This window comes from Ambystoma mexicanum, chromosome 7p (assembly GCF_040938575.1).
Source record: "Ambystoma mexicanum isolate Mex_15411 chromosome 7p, UKY_AmexF1_1, whole genome shotgun sequence".
NCBI classification, from domain to species: Eukaryota; Metazoa; Chordata; class Amphibia; order Caudata; family Ambystomatidae; genus Ambystoma; species Ambystoma mexicanum.
In genome coordinates this window covers 262,954,169-262,980,078 of record NC_090939.1, presented here as the reverse complement: position 1 = coordinate 262,980,078, position 25,910 = coordinate 262,954,169, and positions in this window count along the sequence as shown.

Sequence of the window (25,910 nt, the reverse complement as noted above, 5' to 3'; positions counted from 1 at the left end):
GCTATGTTGATGTTATTAGTTGACGGGGTCGTGCGGTTACGACCCCTGCTGGTGGTCCGACAGTAGACCGGCTGTTTACATCCAGTCCAACTCGGATGCCATCACAAATAGACACAAACCCTCATTGAAGAACCAAAGAGCAACGCAAGAGAACAGAGGGCAAGGGGTATGATGTTCAATACCCTACAGGGATGGGGGGTGGGAGGGACACAGGGGATGGCACACCCTCAGGTAAAGGTAAAGCCTCAGTTAAGGAGAGACAGCTACGACATCACTTCCATCAAGGCAATTTCCTACAATGGGCAGCGTGACATTGCAAATGCTTGCTACGAACCTGTCAATGTCCCGCAGACATAACGAATCAAGTGACGGGCAGGGCATACTCAAAATAGGCACGCTGAATGTTAAGGGTCTCAACTCCCCCACCAAGAGATCGTTGGTAATGAGAGAGTTTAAGAGAGCCAAACTAGACGTACTTTTCTTACAAGAAACCCGATACAGCAAGGGGGAAGAGAGGAAGGTTTTATATGCTAAGCTGGGCTCTGAATACTGGGGCTCTGGCCCACTGAAGAAGGCGGGAGTCGGCATATTAATCAACAAAAAGATCCGATTTGAACTCACGAAATCATGGATGGATGTCAGTGGTAGAGCGCTGGTCCTAGTGGGCAGGATACAAGGCACTGTCGTCACCCTGGCGGCGATATACGCCCCCAACACAGGACAAGACAGATTCCTGCAGTGGATAATCCCGAAAGTCATGAGAGAAGCAGAAGGCGACGTAATACTTGGTGGTGACCTGAACACGTGGATGGATCCGGAACAGGATAGACAATCTGGACGCACCTCTATACCCCCCCCCAGCGAGCACCAGACGCCCACCGGTTGCAGATATGATGGCTGCCTACAATCTTACCGATGCATGGTGACATACCAATCCTAACCAAGCTGGCTTCACTTTCTTCTCAGCGCCACATGCAACCTTTTCCAGAATAGACTATATATATCTCACTGCAGATCTCATCACAGCAATGACAGAAGCCATTATAACCCCTGTCTCATGGTCAGACCATGATATGGTCACGGTCACCCTTGATCAAATAGCCCTCCCTCGCAGATGCTCCAAATGGCGCTGTAACGAGACCCTTTTTAAGGACCCAATTTTTCAGGATCAACTAGAGCAGGACATCACCCAATACTTTGAAATCAACAACACAGGGGAAACTTCTATGAACACAATTTGGGAGGCAGGCAAGGCGACCTGGAGAGGGCTTCTTATTAAAGAAGGAGCAGCGAAAAAAAGAGAAAGACAGTTGATAGAAAACAGGCTCCGAAAAGAGATTACCCAACTGGACCTCATGGCACAGTCAGCTCAACAGGATAGACTACAAAAGATTAAAGAGGCCAATGATAAGAGGGAGGAACTACGACAACTGGAGGCGGATAACATTCCACACAAGCTTCAATATCTGAAGCAGAAACCCTATGAACACGGAGATAAGGCGGGCGCCTTATTAGCTGCAAGACTGCGAGGTCAACGCCAAGAGCGGTGGGTGCCCACAATCCAAACAGAAGGGAGCTCCCGCGAACCACTTCCCCCCAGTGTCCCGGAAGCCTTCGCCGACTTTTACGAAGAGTTATATACCTCCCGCGCTGCCTCACATCCAGAAGCGATAAGTGAATATATGGACAAAATTCCACTGCCCACTCTCCCATCTGATACTGCAGATACCTTGGAAGCCCCCATCACAGGAGAAGAAATTGAAGAGGCAATCAAAAGACTCCCAACGGGAAAAGCCCCCGGAAATGACGGGTACACGGCAGGGTTCTATAAGACCTTTAAGAATGCCCTTCTCCCATTCATGGTTGACCTATTCAACAACATCCTCCAATCTGGTGTGGCACCCGAATCCTTCTCCGAAGCATTGATAACTGTCATCCCTAAGGAGGGTAAGGACCCAAAATTGTGTGCTTCCTACCGCCCAATATCCCTCCTGAATATCGATGCCAAAATGTATACGAGAGTCCTTTCTGCAAGACTGGAGTCACACATGTCCGCAATAATCCACAATGACCAGGTGGGTTTCATCCTAGGCAGACACGGAGCGGACTCCATCCGGAAAACCTTGCACCTAATCCACGAGGCACGAACATCATCGAACAAACCGGCGTTACTCTCAATTGATGCCGGGAAAGCGTTCGACATAGTTGAGTGGCATTTCCTACAGGCCACATTAAAGAAGATAGGCCTAGGCCCCACACTCCGTCGAGGGATCAAAGCAATCTACACAGCCCCAAGAGCCTCGGTCATGGTGAATGCCCAGTTCTCCCGCTGGTTTCCCCTCAGCAGGGGCAGGAGACAGGGATGCCCCCTCTCGGCAATACTTTTTGCACTGTCCCTGGAACCCCTAGCCGTAATGCTGCGAGCAGACCCTGCAGTAGAAGGGATATGGGTGAACGGCAAAGAATATAAGTTAGCCTTGTATGCGGATGACATTCTACTCCATGTGTCAAACCCAACATCTTCCATTCCGCAAGCGATCCAGCTGATAGAAGAATACGGCACACTGGCAGGATTCAAGATCAACAAATCCAAATCCACTCTCTTCCCACTCCACGATCCAACCCCGGAACATCAAATCGCCCTCGAGCACCTCGGCCTGATCATCAGAGGCCCAACACTGAGATACTTGGGAATCAACTTAACGCGACACCTCGATGACCTTTACGAAACCAACTTCCCTTCACTTCTCGAAGCCCTCAAGATTGATCTTAAAAAATGGAAACCACTGACAATCTCCTGGATGGGGCGCTTAAACGCAATTAAAATGGTGACTCTCCCACGGTTCCTATACCCCTTCCAGGTCTTACCCATTACAATCCCAAAGCACTTCTTCAGACAAGTCAGAAAGGCCATACTAGACTTCCTCTGGAATGGAAAGAAACCCAGAATCCCCTATGATGTCTTAATATTACCAAAGGACTTAGGAGGAGTGGGTCTGCCGGACATAGAAAGCTATTATCAAGCTACACAGCTCAGAATTCTAATCCCACACCTACGAGATAGGAAGGACCTCCAATGGGTCCAACTGGACAACGACGTTTTAGCCAACGTAACTCTGGCAGAATGGCTATGGGTACCCAGATCGAAACTTACGAGAAAGCTGCGTAACCACCCGATACTGGGCACAATGTGGAGCATATGGAAGAAGGGGAGAGCGATGTTGGGAGTGACCACGTGGCCTTCACCCCTGAGCCATCTCTGGTCCCCCGGGATCAGAGAAGAAATCTCAGAACATGCTGGATACCAATCGTGGTTTGATGCTGGCCTTGAGAGAGTCGGTCAGCTGTGGAGAAAAGGGAAATTCATCTCAATAATGGATCTAGAAGAACCCCTCCAAATCCACCCAATACCAGTCTTCCTGTACCTGTGATTGAAGGGCGCCTTATCCAGAAACGAATGGAAAGCCACCACACAGAGAGAACTAACGCCTTTTGAGATGATCCTAGACACAAAAGCCTCATAGCGCAAATGTACAGGGCCTTAATTACCAAAGACGACACACCAAGCCACCGTCTCAAAGCTAGATGGGAACGAGACTTCGCCAGAGAGTTCGACCAAAAAGCCTGGGAAAATTTTTTTTTGTGAGACGCCATCCAAAACATCAATCGCAGCCCAGTACAAATTGCACGCTATAAAACTGCTTCACAGATGGCAGTATGATCCATACAGACTGTCTAAGATGTTCCAGAGCTCCAGTCCAAGATGTTGGCGACAATGTGGTATGAATGCCGACTACTGGCACATGTGGTGGGCCTGCCCCAAAGTGCGCATTTACTGGCAGGAGGTCCTGGGATGGATCAAACAACTGGACGGCATAGAGAGGGAATTGACACCCCTCCTGATCCTCTTTGGCCTCGAGGAAGAAGACGACGACATGATCAGGGTAAAAGGTCTGATATCCACTCTGTTACTCGCGGCAAGAGCTGCTCTAGTGATAAAATGGAAAGCCCCATGCCTACCGGATAAGAAGGACTGGAGACAAATAGCCACAAACATCTACACAATGGAAAAAATAACTGCAATATTACATGACAAAACCGCAAGACAAGAGGAAGCCTGGTGCGATTTCACTGCACAGTATATCCCACGCTCAACCATAGATGACTCTACACAGCAAGGATCTTAACGATTAACTTGCGCCCCACTGGCGGAAAGCAAGACGACCCACTGCCTATAACCCTTGCCCGTCACAGTACGTATTGGAGATCTGTGACCTAAGGACGGTTGAAGAGGAACGCCATGCAGCCTACGTCGATTCAAAGTAACAATGCCTTGAAAGGAGGGGACTTGAGAATCGGGAGGGAGGGAGGTGGGAGGGGGGCAGGGCTTTCATTTTCTCTCCTCATTGGAATGATGAACGTTAATGTTGATACATTTTGTTAAGGTGGACTTGAACTCCGACGCGAGAGAGCTCTCAGTGCGTAATATGTACCCATCTGTATGTTCAAATCCAATGTTAAAATCAGGGGCGTTGCTAGGGGGGAGCTAAGTGGGCTAAAGCCCCTGATCTTTTGGTTGTAGCCCCGGATAGAATCTCAGGAGCTACAGCCAAAAGACTAGCTAGCCCCCAGTCCCAACAGTTTCGACATCAGCGTAGCCCCGGGTCTTTTCCAGACCTAGCAACTCCCCTGGTTAAAATTAATAAAACTTAAGTGGAAAAAAAAAAAAACACAAAGAAACAATAGCTGCCACCAGTCCCGTCCGTGACACGCTTGCACATTTCATGATAAGTCCAGCGAGAGTTTCTAGGGCCTTGGGATGACTAGAGACCCAAGAGCGCGGTAATGTAAGTTACGGTGCACTGTTGTTTCATGTTGCTCAAAAGCTGCAACATGAGGAAAGGACTAAGGGAAACGGAGTCTCCCGGTACTGACTGTCTTAAGGGCATGTCAGTTTCCCCGTGAGAATGGAGCGAAAGCCCAGAGGAGTGTGGCGGAAGGCTGCGCTTCTCCAGTAAAGTCTAGATCAGGGTGTAAAACAACAGCAAAAAGTTTGGGGGTTGCCACATCGAAGGAAAATTACCTACAATTATGAAATCTTTCCTAACAATGGTTTACCTTTCTGGTTCAATACACTTACCCGACCTATATCAGACCCTTTTATTATGAATAAATGTATAGAGATTTGCATACTTTCTAGGAGATGTTATGTCTTTATACGTGCATTTAGGGAGTCAATGTGAAGTGGAGTTAACTCTTTGAGTTTAAGTTCTGCAGAATTAACCAATCTTTCATCGAACTGGAAAGGGCGGACAGATTTAAAATGTTGATTTCAGATATGAAAACCGCTCATCTATGCCGGCGGCAGGAGGGGAATGAATTCTGCTTGACTTTTTTGATTTGGCTATCTATACATTTTCCTGCCCTTATAGTATTCATTGTGACTAGTTAAATATCTACAATATGTATATTTTATACAATTACAATTTAGATTTTTGATGATGAGGGTGTCAGCTTATGCAGGCAGTGGGATTTGAACTCTACTGTCTTGGCGATGGTTATCGGGGGTCTATAGGCTAGGTCTGGATCAGCCTTTTTGGTTAATTACATCTAATCCGACTTACACCGGACCATATTGCTGTAATTAATGTTTGGAGGTTTGTGTACATCCAAAGAGGTATAGTGTAATGTTTCCTCTTTATAATTCAGTTTATCAGAAATAACCAATTTGTTTCTAGATGGGTTGAGCAAACTGATCTAAATATGCCGATTTCTGATGTGGATCAGGTATGAATCTGTCTATATGGCTAATTACATCTACCCCGACTCGTTTCAGACCCTGAAGTTGTAACTTCATGTTTGAAAGAAGGGTAATTGCATAATGAGATGAGGTAATTATTAAGTGTTTTCTTTGTGATTCTACCTATCAGAATTTTCTGATCTTTTTTCAGTATGGGATGATCTAGAATGGGGTAATTTCTATGGTAAATGTCTTGTCTGTGTTGGTTGGTACAATTGGTATGTTGCAGACTTGACCTATGTACAAGCTTTATCCAGCATACATACACTTGAACTGTAGCATAGAGGGTAATAATGGTAATATGAATATTTGGAATATTTGTATACTGGCTGGTTTGTTCACAATTACTTTAGAGTTTGGTGATAGTGTGGTGGGGGGGTTGGCCGAATAAAATTTAATTCATATGCTGAATTATAATTGGCTTGTATTTCGAATTACATTTATTCTCGATTGCGCTGTTCTGTACTCATTATGTACGAGTGTATGGGATCCATGTTCTTGCATATTAATTATATCTCCGCAGATTTACTATGAAATTGGAATTACCAAGTAAAATATGTAAAACAACTCTTAGAATTTTTACTTCTCTGTTTAAGTGGTGATAAATTTGGTTTTATGGGACATTGCCCCAGTACTAATTTCTCTTTGGCTTTTCATATCTGTTAACTTTTTTGGACTTGAGAAGTTAACTTTTCCCCTTCTTTCTTGGAACTGTTTATTGTCCTATAATGTACTGGCCCAGTACATATTCATGTAGAATGTCTACAGCTATTATTTTTTACATTGTGCATTGCTGTATGCTTATCATTCTGACATCTATATCTATTGCATATTTGCCAACTGATAAATTTCTTTCTTTTTTGAATCTGGTAATTTTGTAACTGCTGATTTTGGTACCTTGTGGAACTTTATAAACCGGGTTTGAACATGTTTTATATGGTTCGACTTGCGTATATCATTGATTATTAATAAGTCGGGTATTCTGGAATTACCTCAATGATATATGTTGAAATGCAGGTGTGACTTGGCTAGTGGCCAGTAATTTTTGTGGCAAGTTGTGGAATTGTTAGTTGATGCGTTGTATTGTTTAGGGGAATGTGCTTATGTGATAAGTGTATTAATCCTAGCGTGGAAAGGCCTGAGGCTGATTGATTGGATCAATGGATCCATAGACTGATTTTTAGAATAACATGGCTTGGTTTTGAATGCAAGCGAAATAGGTTAGTTGTTTGGCGCACTTTTATAGTATAAATGGGCTACATGGAAGCTAGATATGATATATATGTTTATAACGTACATTGTAAGTTGCTTACTTAAATTGAAATTACCATTTACTTACTGGCTCATTTGGGTACTGTTATCCTGTAATTATGAAGAATGGTATATCATATAAGATTAATTGGCAGACCCAGTAGGTAAAGGTTATGATAGGGTCTTGAGTTAGTCCCTGGATACACGGAATGCGGTCAATGCCTTGAGGAGTGCATTTATAATGCAATTTTGTTGACAATAGTATTACTATTTTAGATTGCTTACAGTTGGTGATAGTGTTATACAACTATACTTGTTTTACCAGTTTGGGGAGAAAGGAGTGGCGAGTGGTTGATTTAATAGTTATTTGTTGTGATAGAGTTCAAGTGAGATTAGGAGAGGTGCCTAGAGTATACGACCTTTTGGAATGCATTGTGTGTATTATACGTTGAAGTTGTTGCTGGTGTCTAGCTTTTGCTTTAGAGGGTTGGGGATAGGGTTTTGTAATTTCTGTTTTTTATTGAGTCTAGTACCTTCTCATGAATGTGGATCAATTGAAGTGATAGTGATGGATAAGATTGGTGAAGAAATGCGTATAGCGACCTGGAATGTGAATGGCTTGAATAATCATGTCAAAAAAAGAAACATTTTGAATTATTTGAATGATATGAAAAGTGATGTTTATTTTCTACAAGAAATGCATCTACTGCAGGGGAAAATAGCAAGTTTGGAGAAAGGATTGGTTGGAAAGGGGTATGGTTCTTCATATAACTCAAAATCCAGGGGTGGTGCAATTCTAATACGCAAAAACACCCCACTAAAGGTTTTGAAAGAAATCTCAGATCATGAGTGACGGATAATTTCTTTGCTGGTAAACATCCAAGGGGCAATTATGATTCTGTGTAACATATATGCACAGTCAGTTGACGATGGATCTTTCTTCACACAAGTGGCTCAAATAATTCAAGATTTGGGCTCTCCGGTCATCATTTTGGGAGGTGATTTTAATGTGGTCTTGAATCCTGAAAAGAATTAAAGCCAATATAGACTGCACAGGAAAAAACATAATCACTACCTGTCTCTACAGTCTCTGATACAAGAACATAATCTAAAGGACAATAGGAGACTAGAAGATCCTTCTGCTAGGCAATACAGCTTTTATTCAGGGCTCACGCAAATTATTCTAGATTGGACATGTTATTAACTGTGGGGTAGATGGCATAAAACTACAGTACTGGTAAAATTGGGAATATACTTTTGACAGACGATGCGCTTGTTTCCATGTACTTGAAATTGGATTTTGCACTTCACAGGTCGTTTATGTGGAAAATGAATACATCAATCTTGAATGATGAGAAAATGGTTGAGAAAATTGTTGCAGAAGTGTTTTTTTTTATGGAAGAGAATCACACTGGAGAACTGCAACCTCACATAGTATGGGAAGCCTTTAAGTGTAATTTCAGAGGGATACATCCAGGAGTGTCTAGTGGACAAAAGAAGAGACTTGAGAAAGATAGACAACATCTGGATTCAAAGATATGGGCTCTGTCACGTGAAGTTATGTATGTACCAGGACAATATGAAAAAATTAAGGAGTTACGGAACTTGAAGACAAAATTGAATGCCCTGATAACAGAAAGAGCTGAACAGAGTCTTTTTCAGCTTAAGTGTTCATATTATGAAAAGGGGGGAAATTGTGACCGTTGGTTGGCGTACAGATTGAGGAAAATGAAATCTGAAAGAGCTATAACATTGATAACGAACAAAGATGGTTTGATTACATTTAATCCGACGAAGATCAATGACACCTTCAGGAACCTCTATACGGTTATATATCAAAATGAACCTGAAGTCACTGGTGATGGAGAACAATTCCTTAGGGGATTAGAGATTCCCAAAGTTGCGGAAATTGATCTTAAATCATTAGAAGAAATAATGATTGAAGAGATAAGACGGACAATTGGTAGGTTGAATACATGCAAGTCTCCAGGGCCTGATGGCCTGCCTATGGAGTTCTATAAAATGTTGCTGCAGTTGGCACTTGCTCTGATGAAAGAAATGTTTGATACATCTCTGAAGACCGGCCTCTTACCGCGTACCACATTTATGCTATGATTTTGATTTTTCTTAAAAAAGGGAAAGATGAGAATCTGGTTTTGTGCTACCGCCTGATTAGTTTGATAAATACTGATAACAAAGTTCTATCGAAGGTATAGTCATCAAGGCTGGAGAACTTACTTCCACAATTGATTCATGATAATCAGTCGGGTTTCATTCAAAATAGACGAACCTCGAGTAATATTTGCAAACTGGTCCAAACGATGTGGTGCGCTGTGTACTCAAAGGAGATTAGTACTGTCACTTGATGCAGAAAAGGCATTTCACCGCGTTAACTGGAATGACTTGTATTCAGTGATGCATGAGATGGGGTTCGGTGAGAAATATATTTTGTGGATAAAATTATTATATACCAGTCCAACAGCGGATATAAATACTAACAGATTAAGATCTGACGCTTTTGAACTAAACAAGGTACAAGGCATGGATGCCTATTGTCTCCACTTTTATTCTTCATTGCTATTGAACCTTTGACTATTGCACTCAGACAAGAAGGTAGGTTGTGCAGAGTGAGCTGCTGGGGCTTAGAACAAAAACTTTGGTTTTACGCAGATGACCTGCTTTTGATCTTGAGGGATTTGGAGGAATCATTGCCCGTTCTTATGGAAATCTTATAATATTTTCAACGATCATCTGGTTATAAAATTAACTGGACGAAGTCTGAATATGGTTGACACCTAAGATTGATGACATTGTGCAATTAAATTTTAAAGAACTTTGTATACATTTCAACCAAGAACTAGAACGTTGGAGGATGTTAAAACTTTCTCTTTGGAGGAAATTTAATGCCCTTAAAGTGACCTTGACTCCTAGGATTAATTACGTCCTTGGGATGATACCATTAAATATCAACTTGCACTATTGGAAGAAAATGGATAGGCTCGTGCAAGATTTTATCTGGGATCATAAGCCACCCAGACTGAAACTTTGGAAATTACAGCTACCTCAAGAAAAAGTTGGACTTGGGGTCCCAAATTTCCAGGCTTATCACCTAGCATTTATGGCACAATTTTTTGTCCCTCTTCTAGACAACAATCCAGATGATTTGGCAATTCCTAAGGCTGGTTTTTATGGGCCTTTGTCACCAAGGGTCATATTTTCAACTATGACGAGACCTGGTTGTGTGAAGAATTCCACCACTGAATTTCTGCAAAGTTCCTGGAAAAAATGATGTGAACTTCAGAAGGTTGATGCTCTCAAGGATCCAGGGTCTTCAATATGGTTAAATGCTGAGATCAAGGTAGATGGGAAGATTTATTCTGGCCTGAGTGGTCCTTAGGAGGGGTTCAGTGGGTTGCCGACCTGTTCAAAGATGGGAAGGGGTTGACGGCCAGGGTAATTGAATATTATTGGATTTACGAACATGGATTACCATTGGTGAAGTGGAAGTAGACAGTGGATTAAATCTGGAATTTTTCTGCACTAGATCAAAAAAAGTTGAAGGAGGATTGGCTAGTAGGATTTATAGACAGACTGTTGCAGAATACAAGGAGAATGTTCAACTGCTCAACGAATGGAGGCAGAGAATTGATTGTGATATTTTGTCAGCTGTCTTGCCGAGAATGGGCCAAAAATGTCAAACTTTCCAGGCAAATTAAAATCATAAACAGGGTATATTGGACCCCGGAGAGATTGTGTAATAGAGGACTTTCCGCTAACAGTGATTGCTTTGGTTTTGTGCATCAAGTTGGGACTCTGGACCACATGATGTGGGACTGTGTAAGGGTGTGTGGTTTTTGGCTGGAGTTTGGTGCGATTTGCGAGAAGGTACTGGAGGAAAAAATGTATTTTGATTTTAAGACATTGATATTGGGAGATGATGAATTACATGAAGAAATGACTACTTGTCAAAAGAAATGGCTATTTCGGGGGCAGTGATGGGAAAGAAATTGATTCTTTCGGGCTGGAAATCAGCTTTTTCACCTAAAACTGATGTTTGGATTGATGAAATGCACAAGCTGGCCAAAATAGAGAAAACTATCTATAGCAGATAAGATTTGGGGAAAGTTCATGCTTTTGTACTAGACACTGTTTTGATTTTAAATGGTCTGGGAGGGGATGGGTAGGAGTGCATGCGAGGTGTATAGAATTTGTGGTTAATGTATATAGTTCTTCTATCGATATTTATGTTGGTGCTTCATGGATCATCTGTTTATATTGTTTGGAAGTTCTATTTGTTCACTTTGTATTTGAATAAATGAAAATAAAACATTTTAAAAAATGATGATGAGTTTTTAGTATATAACCTGCTTTTTTATGTGTTGCATTGAGTGTGAAGATTCAGAAAATGTGTTGATGTTCGTTGTAACTCCCTGTTTTAGATAATTGATATTAAAACAGTCGCACTGTGCCAACTTCCTGAATCCGTTTTGATTATTGATGTTTGAGTAATATTCTGCATCTCATCTGTCTCTAAATATTGCTACCTCATCTTAAAGGGCTGGGTCGGACACCCCGGTTCACGTGGTAGCAGAACTGATGGTTAGAAATCCATCGATTTAGTAAGCTTTGGGGTCCATGAAATATCGGATGTCCTCCGACATTTAACTGGAAGAACGTGAAGTTCCCTGTAGATAGCGGCCGTTAGTTTAAAAACCTTGCAAGTACAGGTGGGACGGGTCCCTCATTTTCAAGTGAAATCCCATACCGACATCTACAGGAAGCTGAGTGGACTGAAGGCTGAAGCGGGTGGTTTGAGGAGCAGACGATCCCGAGGGTCGGAAGTCAAAAACGCAAATGGTGAGTAGGCTCAGTGAGGTGGCAAATGGAATGAGCACTGAGTGGGGAAGAGTGATAACGGGGATAGAGTAACAGGTTGGGGTATTTTATTATTTATGTAAAGAAGAGGAGCGTCATAGTGTGAGACGATGAGCGTCATAGTTTAAGGTATATAGACGAGGAGCGATCTATGTAGTAAGCCCGTTAACCTACGTCAAGGACGTTTAGAAAGAGCTCATCCTAGAATCGAAGTGGACATATATAGGCTACGAACGACCAAGGTGTTGTTAAAGAGGACAGCTCATGCTCCGTCACAGTCATTTTTAGGGTCAGAAATAGTCACGAGGAGCGTGGAATAAAGTATATGTGGGCCAGCTAATCTGTCAAGTATTGTCTGTTTGTCTGAATATTGTATATGATGTATGTGGTAAAGAAATGGAATATTGAGAAACAAGAAAATAAATCAACTATGGTGGAAACAATGAGATTTGAAATTTGATTATTTATTTATTAGGTAACTAATAATGTTTATTGAATAGGTAGATTGAAGTAAAACATGATATATAGGATTGGAGCTGCGACGATTGGTGCACGCTCATATTGTATTATTTTTCTGGAAAGTATTTATTAGTGTGAAATAACAGTAAGTAGTGACAGTAAACTGTGACTAAGTCATGATGGAGGATATTACTCCGCTCATACACTTGTGCAGACAGCTGCCCAAACACGCACTGAAGCTTAAACAATACAGTGCAAAATGGGTTAAGGCTACGGCAGATAAGATGTTATGCCATGGCCACAAGGGGTATCGCTGTCCAAACCGGTCCTGCAACATATGATGCCATATTTGCATGCAGCATATTCGGGCAAAAAGTTAGAAAAAAGGTTAGCGAGCTTAGAGCTCTGGAAAATGTACCAGGAGGAAAGGGAAGACCCGCCTCCTGAGGACTGGATGCTTAACCAGTGCAAAGAGGGGGGTGAATAGCCTTCTGCTCCCCCTACCGCACCTGAAGTAAATGGCGATTGTATAAAAGATGAAGGATTATATCCTTTGAGCGAGCTCAAGGCAGCGATAGGGTGTAGTAACCCAACGTATAAGTCATGTAGCAGTGACAAGTGTCCAAAAAAGACTCCAGAAAGAGATGTGATTCCTAAAGTCCCACGGGACAAGGAAAGAAGTGACCGACCAGGCATGTCTCTAGACATCGAGAGAGAAATAAAAAGATGGAAAAGAGAAAAAGACAAAGCTGACAAGGTAGCGTTCATACAAAATGAATGGATGGGCAGTCAGATATTGCTCAAACTTGATGGAAAGAGCATCAAGGAAGTAAGACAAAAGGAAGATCAGAACGAGCAAGATAGAAAAGGTGAAGAAAGAGAGAAACGATTGAAAGAGGACAAGGCTAAAAGAAAGAGTAGACAGAGGCAGGAACAATTTATCAAGATGAGCAGTTGAAAAAACAACACAGAGCAGAGGAGCAAAGAAAGTATGATAATAGACAAAGAGCAATCGAAGAACGAGATAAGCTAGAAAAGAAAAAGGAGGAAGAAGAAGAACTGAAGTTAAAGGATAGAAGAATACAAAGACGAGGAGATGAAGAAGTGCGTAGGGAAAACAAGAGAAGAGAGGTGAAAAGACAAGAAAAGGAAAGGGTACAGGGGAAGCAAGGAAACGAAGAGAGCTTGAAGAGGAAATAGAATTTAGGAGAAGACAAAGGGTACGCGACATTGATCGCATAGAAAAAGAATTAATGGAACCTAATCCAGCAGTAGCATGGGAGGACATAGAAGAATTCTTCCCGACACATCAACCAATGCCATGTCCTTCTAGAGCAAATCCAGAAGATGATTTTGATATAAGAAGCATTGGGAGAAAATTGATAAGGTTCATCATGACATGAGGACAAAAAATGGATACAAAAATAAGGGAAAAAACGATTGATTTGAAAGTACACAATAGCAAGGTAAAGAGGGAAGTTTGTTTTAGCCTCGAGCATAGAGCTTTGTCTTTGGACAGGCTGACTCTGACTAGAGATGAGAAAGAGGGAAGTCACACGAGTTGAGGACAGGATATGTCAGACGAAGACAGAGAAACCTTCCATGGGGAGGAGGGAACTATTGTATATTGTTCTGAAGGTTTTTTTCTGTTAGACAGAGAAGTAAGATGGTCAGATCTAGACCTACCTAAATCTCCAGCATCAGAACCTCTGGCGCTGTGTCGTGAATCGACCCTATTTAAAGTCACGAAGACTTGCAATTGCTCCTCCAATCACTTGGAAGATTCCTTGGCGTTTGGCTCAACGCCAAAAACGCGGCGGTTCTGTGTGGACTGCAGCATCCAGCATTCCGTGTTAGTACTCGAGCCAGGCGCTAAGGTCACGTGATATGCACAACCATCATTCGCGTCTGTATGCGAGTACTACTTATTCTTGCTGCGCACACAGAATGGTGCTCCTTAACTGAGTTCTACAGCCAGTTTTGTAGTATCCGCTTTCTGCAATCTTGTTTCTTGAACCTGTTTTGACTCCTTGGCCTGTTATTACAGATTGCCCATTTTGAACTGTCCCTGATTTCTGGTATTCGGCTCCTTGGGATTGATTCCTGTTACCCCTGACACGGCATACGTTACCTGGATTTCCACTGCCTACTGTTTTGTTACGTCGCAACCCCGGAACCCTGCAACTCAGCGTTATCGCTTCTGAAACCTGGTCAAGTACTCCCGCTCCTGGTTGGACCCGCTGCTTACCTGTATTTTCCTCTCTTTCATTTCCATTCCTTTACTCCTTCTATCCTTGTTTATTTTGCCCCCTCCTCCATACCTCCATACAGACTCATTTACCTGCACCCTGGGACGCTCTGCTGAACTACGAGGATTGTTTCATTTGGACACAAGAGTGACTATTGTGGACGCTCTCCTGTTTTCTTTTTTGGTCACTCTTTTCACTAAATACCGGGACGCTCTGCAGTACGACACTCATGCAAGCCTTGTCAGCCTTGCGTGCAGATATGGCATCGGCCCATACGACTTTAAACCAACGTATGGACGTGTTACAGAGCTTTGTACAACCGTTACCTCCTGATGAGGAATTTGGTGAGGCTGCAGCAGTTGCAGGCCCCCCGACAACCCCAGTTGTCCCTCCTGCTCCGACCCCAGTGGTATTGCCCGGGCCTTTTCCTCTTGCTCCACCAGAACGTTTTATGGGAGACCCTAAAACGTATCGCACTTTCGTAAACCAGTGCCGTTTGCATTTTCTTTGCCGACCCCTGGCATTTCCAGATGCCACAACGAAAGCTGCCTTTGTTCTGTACCATTTGGGTGGGACGGCAGCTGCCTGGGATAACCCTCTTTTAGAGGGGGATGACCCGGTGTTGTATAACTTTGACACTCTCATCCAAGCTATGGATGCGGTGTTTGACATGAGGCACAAGGTGCAAGCCTCTGATCTTGAATTTCTGGCTATCACTCAGGGAAAAACGGACCTTGTGGCCTATCTTGCTCGCTTTAACCAGCTAGCGGTTGAAACCTTGTGTCCAGAACAAAAGAAAGCTGCTGTCTTTTATAAGGGCGTTTCCAACGAACTTAAAGATGCCCTAGCAGTAGTACCAGCAGTACCGTCTGTTTTTTCAGAACTGGTTGACCTAGTCTTACAAGTTGATGCCAGACAGCGGCAGAGATGGGGAGGGTGCAGACACCCGGAACTCTGCACCTCCGGCAAACCAGACACGGGCACTGCCAGCGCTTCAAGTGAATCAGAGCCCATGCAAATAGGGGCTATCAGAGGGCCTTTGTCCAAGACGGAACATGAAAGACGCGTGCTTCACAACCTTTGTTTTTATTGTGGCCAGGCAGGTCACTACATTTGTGTCTGTCCCAAATGACCAGCTAAGTTGGCGGGAAATGCCAAGACTCATCCTTAACTTGAGCCTGCAGGATGAGTCAGCAGATACAAGGCTCAGGGGTCAGTTGTTCTCCCTCTCACGTATACCTTCGTATGTCTTTTTCTGCTCCTGGTTTGGAGGCATTTTCCAGCCTTGTCATGATTGATTCCGGCGCATGTGGGAATTACATGGACGTCCAGCTGACTAATCGCCATGGATTATCCATTATAATCAAAGAGATCCCGGAAGAAGTACATGCCATTGATGGTTCCCGTCTGATATCAGGTCAGATAACGGAACAGACGGGGCCTCTTCGGAAGGTCACTCGGAGTACATTATGTTTGACCTTATTTCAGCTCCACAATTCGGGATTATTCTTGGCCTTTCTTGGTTGCAAACACATAATCCTGTTATAGATTGGTTTGAGCAAACAGTGCAATTCTCTTCCGAACATTGCTGCAAGCGATGTCTGGACTCTCCGGTTATTCCAGAGCTCTCGCCTTGCTTGGCTATGGTCGCAAATGTGTCCTCGGTTAATGCCACGTCGCAAACACCTACCCAGGAGTTACCTGTGATATACAGGCAGTATGTTGATGTCTTTGACAAGAAGTTATATAAAAAACTTCCTCTGCACCGAAGTTATGATTGCCCAATTGATTTGGTCCCTGGGGCAGTGATTCCACATGGCAGAGTTTACTGCCTGACACAAAAGGAGGACGACCATCTACGAGAATAGATAGACAATGCCCTACGGCTGGGGCATATACGGCCATCTCGCTCTCCTGCAGCTTTCCCCATCTTTTTTGTGCCCAAAAAAGAGGGGGATTTACATCCTTGTGTGGACTATAGAGCTCTAAACAAAATCACTGTAAAGAAATCAGTATCCACTGCCTTTGATATCTGAACTGCTCGATAAAGTGACCGCCTCCACCATTTTTACCAAGTTGGATTTAAGAGGGGCTTACAATTTGGTCAGGATGCGAAAGGGGGACGAGTGGAAGACCGCATTTAAAACCAAGTTCGGTCTATATGAATACTGTGTAATGCCCTTCGCCCTTTGTAACGTCCCAGCCACCTTCCAGCATTTTGTCAACAATATTTTCAGGGATATGGTGGATTGTTATGTAGTGGTATACATGGACGATATCTTGATTTTCTCTGATAATTTGTCTCAACACGTTCAGCATGTTTGCTCTGTTTTGCAACGTTTACGAGAAAACTCCTTATACGCAAAACTGAAAAAGTGCGTTTTTCATACATCCTCAGTTGAATTCTTAGGGTTCCAAATATCAGCAGAAGGAGTGCATATATGTGCTTCCAAAGTCCAGGCAGTGCTCGAGTGGCCTGTCCCTACTTCTGTAAAAGCCTTACAATCCTTCTTGGGCTTTGCGAACTTTTATTGCAGATTCATTGTTTCCTTTTCAGAAATCGTAGCTCCCCTTACACGCCTTGCCAGCCCTACCGTCCCTTTTATATGGAACTCTGATGCACAGTTTGCCTTTCAAGTTTTGAAAGAGGCCTTTACAACAGCGCCTGTTCTACAACATCAAAGCCCATCTCTCCCGTTTATTGTAGAAGCTGATGCCTCTGCTGTTACTGTAGGAGCTATCCTTTCGCAAATCTGCCCTTCTACGCAACAGTTGCACCCTTTGGCATTTTTCTCCCGGAAGATGTCCCCTGCTGAACGCAATTATACAATAATGGACAGAGAGTTTTTGGCCATACGGGCTGCGTTTAAGGAATGGAGGCAACATCTCTTGGGTACCCGACATCCGGTCACCGTTTATACCGATCATAGGAATTTGCAAGCTCTGTCACAGGCCAAGTGTACCAATGCTCGACAAATACACTGGCACCTTTTCTTCACAATGTTCGATTTCACTGTGACCTATCGTCCTGGCCCCCTACATGGGAAGGCAGACGCCTTGCCCCGGATTGCCACTGATTGTACTCCCAACAAACCGGTAACACAGATTTTGCCAACTGGATCAGTAGTCTGTGTTTGTGCAGCCTCTCCATCACTGTTGGATCTGGTCCGGCGATGGGCCAAGGATCATGTCTCCTCTCTTAAAGAATTGGGGGCTACACTGGTGTCGGGTCTTCCCTATGTTCATGGCCTCTTGTATTTGCCAGACAACAAGACAAGGAGAATGGCTCTTGAATGGTCCCATGATTCCAAACTGTAGCACATCCAGGCTGGACCAAAACTCATGAGTTATTAATCAGATGGTGTTGGTGGCCCAGGATGAAAAAAGAAGTCGATCTATATGTTGCCACGTGTGCCGTCTGTACCCAATGCAAGCGCCAACCAGGTAAACCAGTCGGTCTTCTGATTAATATGCCATTACCTCCGCACCCATGGTACATGGTTACGCTTGATTTTGTAGTGGATTTTCCTATGGTTCAGGGTAGGACGGCAATCCTAGTAGTGGTGGACAAGTTTACCAAGATGGCTCGATTTATTCCGTGTCCAGGTATCCCATCTGCCTCCCTATTGGCCTCTCTGTTCTTCGACAATATAGTCCACTTTTTTGGACTTCCCACAGTTAAAGGTGATATCAGTGATATCCGATAGGGGATCGCAATTTACGTCACGATTCTGGCGTGCATTAACCACTGCTCTGGGCATCGATGCTCGTCTGTCTTCAGCATATCATCCACAGACAGACGGTCAAACGGAGCATACTAATGCTACCATGGAACAGTACCTCTGCTGTCTATGTCTACAACATCAGTCAGATTGGTTGTCTGTGTTGGGGATCGCTGAATTAGCCTACAACAATTCCCGACATTCATCGGCGGGGTGTTCTCCATTTTACGCCTTGTATGGCCTGCACCCAAGGACTCTTCCTGCTGTCCTTCCTTCTTTAGACCGGGTTCCTGCTGCTAAGAAAATGAGGGATTCACTGCTCTCTATACGTACCTCTGTTCTTTGCCACCTTCAAGCCGCCCAGCATTGCACTAAGGTACAAGCGGATAAACATCGCTCTCCAGCCCCTATTTACACTCCAGGTGACCGGGTATGGTTATCAACCAAACACCTTACTCTTCGGGGCAAGAAGAAGCTTCTGCCATGCTATCTAGGCCCCAATGAGGTTTCACATTGCATCAATACAGCTGCCGTGCGTCTACGAATCCCTTCCACTTGGCATGTACACCCTGTGTTTCATGTTTCCTTACTCTGTCCATATGTTTCTGGCACTCGTCTCCCTGTATTCCCAGCTCCACTGAAAGTGCAGGGTGAAGAAGAATATGAGGTTAACGCAATTTTGGACACCCGAGTGAGGAACGGGGTGCGCTCATATATGATCGATTGGAAAGGCTATGGTCCAGAAGACAGGACTTGGGAACCAGCTTCCAATCTACATGCTCCTCGACTTTTGCGCTCCTTTTGGCAAACACGCCTGCGAGATTCCAGGGAGTGCTGCCCTTTGCTTGGGGGGTACTGTCGTGAATCGACCCTATTTAAAGTCACGAAGACTTGCGATTGCTCCTCCAATCACTTGGAAGATTCTGTGGCGTTTGGCTCAATGCCGAAAATGCGGCGGTTCTGTGTGGACTGCAGCATCCAGCATTCCGTGTTAGTACTCGAGTCAGGCGCTACGGTCACGGACCATCATTCACGTCTGTGTGCGAGTACTACTTATTCTTGCTGCGCACACAGAACGGTGCTCCTTAACTGAGTTCTACAGCCAGTTTTGTAGTATCCGCTTTCTGAAATCTTGTTTCTTGAACCCGTTTTGACTCCTTGACCTGTTATTACAGATTGCCCATTATGAACTGTCCCTGATTTCTGGTATTCGGCTCCTTCGGATTGATTCCTGTTACCCCTGACATGGCATACGTTACCTGGATTTCCACTGCCTACTGTTTTGTTACGTCGCAACCCCTGAACCCTGCAACTCAGCATTATCGCTTCTGAAACCTGGTCAAGTACCTCCCACTCCCGCTTGGACCCACTGCCTACCTGTATTTTCCTCTCTTTCATTTCCATTCCTTTACTCCTTCTATCCTTGTTTATTTTGCCCCCTCCTCCATACCTCCATGCACAGACTCATTTACCTGCACCCTGGGACGCTCTGCTGAACTACAAGGATTGTTTCATTTGGATACAAGAGTGACTGTTGTGGACGCTCTCCTGTTTTCTTCTTTGGTCACTCTTTTCACTAAATACCGGGACGCTCTGCAGTACGACACAAACTGTTGTCAATCCTTTTCTGTTGGGATTACGGGACTTCTCCTGGACCTTCTTTATCTGGTTCTTCATTCCATTTCCTCCGTTGTGGCCAGGTAGGTTTTGGGTCTTGTTCTTCATGGAGCAGGTAAGAGTGGGAAATAGGGAGTGGTGTCGGATACGGTTGGTACTTTTGATCAAAGTAGTAAACAGCTGTTATTCTTGTTTCCACTAGCTCTGTTGCTGCTGCTCCTGCCTTTGCACTCAAGCCCCCAGTCTGTTAGATGCTTTCTCATACTGCTACAGACTCTGCTCTTGTGAGGAAAGTTTGGCTGCAAATTGGCTTCAGGCAAAGAGGGGGTTGTGATAAAGATTGTCTGGTTTTGACACGCAGCTAGATCGGCCTAAAGGACGGTCCCATAGAGTGAGGGAGGACTCTCCACCTTATATGAGTAGTCTAAGGTCATTACCGGGAAGAAGATAGCGTGGAACCATTGTCCCTGCTCTGGACAGACAGACGATGGGGGATGAATGCGAATATGGGATCTCTCAATTCCCATTGTTAGAGAAAGGAGGGGTCAGACCACAGTATATTCCTTGGCCCCAGATGGATAAGGATAATTTAAGGTGTAATCTCCCGAGTTTGACTTCGGGTGCCAGAAAATGGATCTTTGAATTAGAGAAAATGATGAGAGGAAATACATTAGCAATAAGGGGCATTAAGGGTCTTCTAGCAGCTATACTTGGGGAGAGAGCTGATGACATTTGGTCGAGAGCAGGATACTCAGGTGTCACTGCTTAAAACACTGATTATGATGTAGCACAATTTAATAATTGTAGAGCGGCAGTCTGGAAAGCGCTTCGAGTACGGTATCCATGCACGTCTGACATGGGAGCTATAATGGCACGCAATATGCAGGAAGGGGAGGATCCGTTGATTTATATTCAGAATTTCCAAGAGAAATGGAGCTTGGAAACATGCGAGCCATGGGGGAAATCTATACCTGTATTTTATCATATATTATGTCAAGGGCTGCCAGACAATGAGCAGAGACAGCTCATGAATTTGGTGGGTATGGAGGCAAAACCTTGGCCAGAAATACAGTTGACGATAGTGCATCGTTGCCATTTGTTACAAGAGAGAAACCAAAAGAAAGAAGACGGTAGGAAGTTTGAGGAGGCTAAGTTGGTAGAGAAGAAGCTATCAAAGTATCCTATAGAAGGGGCAATGTTAACTAGTGGAGAAGGGCAGAGATTGCAGCAAGCAGTAGGTATGCCGCAGGTGAATAACCAACCGCAGTTTGATCAAGGAGGAAATGGATTTATACCATGAGGTAGAGGAAACTTCCGCAGAAGATGAGGTTTTCAGAACAATCAAGGGAACTTCTAGAATAACTAAGGTGGGTTTCAGCCTATACAGAATGATAATCAAGGCATGCAGGGAGGACAAATTAGAAAGTTCCCTCCTCTATGTTTGACATGTGGCGTAACAGGGCATATAGCACGAACATGTGGGAGTCAAGGATATGTACAGAATGGGCAGTTCTCAAGAGGGGGGACCTCTTATCCGCATGCATATGGCACACAAAATAGGAATGGGTTTGCCCAAGATCAAACAGTGTATCAAGCACAAGCGCTGAGAATACAACAGGCTTTGCAACCACAGCAAGCACCATTGAGTCCACCACAAGGGCAGTCACAGCATGCCCCCATGCAAATACAGCATAGCACAAACACAGGACAGTTACTGACTCCTAGCATAGGGGGTGTCACTGCAGCGGGACGGAATCCTTTCACAGGCACAGAAATAAGCATGTACCCACAATAGGACAGCTCACTGGGTGACTTGATCTGTTCAGTTCTATCAGTTACACCAAATCCTCAAGAGGAACCAAGGGTTGACGTCACAATAGGAGGCAGATCTTTTTCTTTTTTAGTAGACATGGGTGGAACTCGCTCATGTATACTAGAGGGAAAATGTTTGCTCCCAGGTAATGCAATGAATGCTCAAGGTTTCACAGGAGCTACAAGTAGAGTTCATTTTAATGAAGAATTACCAGTCTCTATAGGAGAATGTGATATGTCTGTACCATTGTTGTATTCAAAGCAGACACCAGTTAATATACTGGGTTGAGATTTAATGACAAAGCTAAATATGACGATTTTGTCTACTGATGAAGGCATAGTGTGTTCAACCCGAATAACATGTGGAAACTAGAGGATAGTTTAACGACCCAAAAGGAATAATCCCCCTAATAAATGTAACGAAAATACAAAAACCAAAATATTCCTTTAGGTCATGCATTGTAGAACCCTGTGTAGTTTAGTGGCATGGCCAGTGTCCATCATTGTAACATCTAGTCATGTGCAGCCATTTATCATTAAGCATTTTGGTCTGCAGCATGTCAGAAGAAGAGTGCAGACGTGAGTTCAGTTCAGCTAATGGTTATTTTTGCTGAGAAAGGATATCAATTAGACAAAGAAAAATTGCAGTATTGCCAAGAAGAGGTGTTATACATAGGTCTGTTCATTTTGCATGAAGGAAAGAAGGTTACACCTGAAAGGGATGAGGCCATTTTGAAGACAGCGAAACAACACATGGTAAAGCATATGCACCAATTTTTGGGGCTATGCAATTATGTGAGAGCATGGGTATTTGATTATAGTTCATACACAAGGCCATTTTTGCAGGCTGTGAAAAAGGCTCAAGTAAGTCAAGAAAAGATTGGATGGACCGAGGAAATGGAGGAAGGGTTTGACGAGTTAAAATGGCAATTTGCACAGCTCCAGTTTTGGGGATCCCGAATCATTCAGAGGAATTATTTTTATTCTTGCACACGCATGGAACAGTTATGATGGCAGTACTCACACAGAGAACTAAGTTGGGGTACAAGCCTTTAGTGTATTACAGTGTGATTTTGGACCCAGTAATGAGGGGTAATTTCCTCTGCGAACAATCTTTGGCAGCTGCCGCGTTCGCTATTGAGAAGTCTGCCAGCATAGTAATGGGATGTTCCATGACGATGTGTGTTGAGCACACAATATTTGCTGTTTTGAAAAAACGTAAAGGTACACTGACATCTCAAAGAGCTTCTGCTTATGAGGTGGTCATATCGAATCTAGCGATTAAGGTAGTCAGATGTAAAACAGTGAATCCTGCCACGTTTGTAGCTGAACCATTTGTAGAAGACGAGCATGCACATGATTGCTCGAATTATGAGGAATTCTATGATGAGGTTCCGAGAGTGAAAGAAAATGCTCTGGCAACCCTCTGGAGACCCTCTTTATTGATGGTTCATCATGGATAGATCAAACTGATGGGCAAAGATATTCAGGTGTCAATGTGGTAAGACACATGGCTAACAGAGAATTCGAAGTACTGATAAGTGCATGACTACCATCCCACTTTTCAGCACAAGCTGCAGCATTAGTGGTTCTGGTTGTCGCGCTCGAGAACCATGCAGACAAGGAAGTAACCATGTACAGTGACTCTGCCAATGTGACATCGACAGTACACCCAGGGTTAGCTAGTTGGAAAAGGAGAGGCTACTTCCGAGCGGACGCCATTCCAGTGTAACATGCCGCCTTATTGGACATACTTATTAAAGCACTACAGCTCCCAGAAGCCATTGCGATCGTTAAATGCGCAGTACACACTAAGAGGGCAGACTTTATTTCACGCGAAAACCAAGCCGCAGACAAAGAAGCAAAACATCTTGCATATTCAAAGGATATTATGAGCTTTGATACGCCTGATGTAAATGAAAGATTATTCATTATTATTATTAGAATGGTGGTGATGATGATTATAAATGAAAGCTTTAATAACTTGTCGAAGACACAGTTAATGGAGATTCCCAGTGAAGCACCACAGGATGAGAAAGATCTGTGGACACGTAGGGGGTGTTCTTTATCCCCTTCCGAGGCATTGTGGCAACAGGAAAGTACTGGTAAACTGGTGATGCCTGTAGCCCTGTTAAGGGTGGCGTTGGAACAGCTACATTACCCTGCACATGTCATTAGGGAAATCCTCACAGCAACTATTGCGGAGGAATGGTTCGTACCAATTTTGTTTGGAACACGTTGCATTTCATGTAGTAAATTGCATTGTATGTCAAAAATGTACTGCTGGGCACATGATGTGAACAGTCAGAGGAGTCATAACTCGTCCTAATGGTCCTTTTCAGCATTTACATATTGATTATGTTGACATGCTGCAAGTCTGTAATGGCTATAGATATATGATAGTGGAGGTGTGCCCCTTCTCCAGGTGGGTTGAAGCTGGCCCATGCACACATCCAGATGTCACTGTCACTGTGCTGTGAAATTCCTAGTTCAAGAAGTATTTCCTAAATGTGGAATATGTGAGGTATCAAGAGAACATAATGGCCTCCATTTTGTGAATGAAGTGTTTGATCAGATTATCTTATTGTTCAGTATAAAGCATATGTTTTCTTCAGCTTATCACCAGCAAGCCAACGGAAAATGTGAGAGACTCAACGGCCTGCTTAAAGAGAGTATAGCCAAGCTTAGGATAACATTGAAAAAATGATGGCTGCATTGCCTGCCTCCTGCACTATATACGTTGAGGAATCAACTAGGCTCTGACCATCATCCATAACGGGGAGGCGAATGAGAAGTCTCTCACTCCTCCATCGAGGACTAGAAGTGGTGCCCAGCCAGAAGTAGAATTGTTAGGAGATGAGCTACGTGCGTACTTAACATGTATGACTGCAAGTATCTCTGTCATTTCAGATCAAGTCAAACGGATGGGGTGTCGGTCTCAGAACACAGATGAAGACCATACAGCAACTGGATCAAATGAACTTCTACTGTCAATGCTTTTTCCTGGAGATCAGGTTTTGATCCGGATCTTTGTCCGCAAATGGCATCAACCCAGGTTTAACGGTCCCTTCATTGTCGAGAAAGTTACTCCATCAGCAGTCAAGGTGTTAGGAAGACGAACTTGGATATTCCTGGGAGACTTGAAGATTAAACCGGTGAGACCACCACACCCGACCCCAGTCAGAAGCAAGCCACGGTGAAGTAGTTCAGCATGTGCAGACTAGATCGATGACGAGGAAGAAGGACACAGAGACTGTCCAGTAGACAGATAAAGAGTTCATTGGACTGTGGATCATTTAAGACACTCTTTGTAGGTGCCAAACAAGGAGTGAAAGGAAAAGCTATTGTTCTTGAGCCACATGAGCTTGCTAACATTGGACTGAGACATATTGAAGTCTTGAAGGGAAAGGAAATGCCAGACCTAGAGTTCATCTCATCTTTGACAATTGGAAAGGGAGCAGTACCCCGATTCCTTCCTCATGAGTTTCTCTTTGGAAGTACCCATGATGGTGCCTTATGGCAACGTTCATCGGATCATTCTTGCTGTTTTCCTCTTCATTCTTCGTGCGTATCCTAATTTGGTTGGGAGAACTACTAATGTTCATGTATTCTTGCAAGATCCTAGAAGTGGTCCAGTCGTGAGGAGATTGCTCGCAGCCATAATAGAGCAAATCCTCCATCTGTCTGAGTACTGTATGGAAAACACAGATGCCTCTGTCTGATGAAGACGGTCATAAACTAGTTGGAATGGTCTTTTATTTCTTGATTGAGGAACATCTGCACCTTGTTGGATGCCAAACCAACACTCTTTTATTCCTGAGAGACCCTAGGAATCAACCGGCAATTACTCATTTGCTACGTGATATAATTGAGCAAGTTTGTCTTTTGTCTGAGACAACACAGTGAGCATCCTGATGAGCTTTTCGAGTGAAGATATCCATAATCTGCAGACCTTGATATTTTGCTGGAAGTTCATCCTCCTTTCTTTTGGTGACAAGACAACGCCTTTGTCTTTATCCGGAATCCAGGTAATCATCCTACAATCAGCCAGCAGCTTGTGGAGCTTGTGGAAAAGATTTGACAGTTGCCAGATATTGTATGAGATTGCCCGATTAAAGTAATTTT